We start from the raw sequence: 1,200 nt of genomic DNA, 5'->3' as shown, positions 1-1,200 counted from the left end.
ATGTGGTCCTGTTAGTGTCATTGTGCCATGATCTTCAGCTCTCACTGGAGCAGTTTGCAGTCGAGTATGAAGCAGCTGGGATGAAAATCAGCACCTCCAAATCTGAGGCCATGGTTCTCAACCGAAAAAGGGTGGATTGCTCTCTTCAGGTCAATTGTGAGGTTCTGCCTCAAGTGGAGGAGTTCAAATATCTCGGGGTTTTGTTCACAAGTGAGGGAAGAATTGACCGTGAGATTGACAGACGGATTAGTGCAGCATCTGTAGTATTTCAGACTCTGTACCGGTCCATTGTGGTGAAGAGGGAGCTGAGCTGTAAGGCAAAGTTCTCTGTTTACCGGTCAGTCTACGTTCCTACCCTCACCTATGGTCAGGAGCTCTGGGTAGTGACCAAAAGAATGAGATTGCAAATACAAGCGGTTGAAATTAGTTTTCTCCACAGGGTAGCTGGACTCTTCCTTAGAGATAGGATAAGAAGTTCAGTTATCCAGGAGAGACTCAGAGTAGAACTGCTACTTCTCCACATCGAGAGGAGCCTGTTGAGGTGGTTCGAGCATCTGGTAAGGATGCTCCCTCAGCGCCTCCCTAGGGAGGTGCTTCGGCCATGTCTGACTGCGAGGAGACGCCGGGGATGATCCAGGACACAATAAAGAGACTATGTCTATCAGTTGGCCTGGGAACACCTTGGAATCCTCCCAGAAGAGCTGGAAGAGGTGGCTGTGGAAAGAGATGTCTGGGCCTCCCTGCTCATGCTACTGCCCCCGCGACCTGACTTTGGAATAAGCAGAAGATAATGGATGGATGGATGGATGGATGATTGGATGGATGGATGGATGGATGGATAGACGGACGGAATGAATGATGGAAGGATGGACGAACGGACGAACACCTTGTAATTAAAAAAAATATTTCTGCTGGTAGAAATACCTGCTGTATCTGAAGTCTCCTTGAAGGGTTTGCACGGAGTCACCGAGGACGTCTCTGGTTTGGAAGTCAAAACAGTCTTTGCACATTCAGCAGATGTTTCCTTAAGCTTTGCTATTGACTGAGAAACCTCCCAAGGTTTTTTAATCTCAGACGTAGAACCATTGGGAGGTTTAGTGGTTGTCTTGATCTCAGATTTAGAAGCATCCGGTGGTTTTGTTGTGGACTTCATCTCAGACGCAGAACCACAGGGAGGTTTAGTGGTTGGCTTAATCTCAG

The sequence above is a fragment of the Nematolebias whitei genome, chromosome 1 (assembly GCF_014905685.2).
Source record: "Nematolebias whitei isolate Nwh7 chromosome 1, NemWhi1, whole genome shotgun sequence".
Taxonomy (NCBI): Eukaryota; Metazoa; Chordata; class Actinopteri; order Cyprinodontiformes; family Rivulidae; genus Nematolebias; species Nematolebias whitei.
This window is presented reverse-complemented; position numbering follows the sequence as displayed.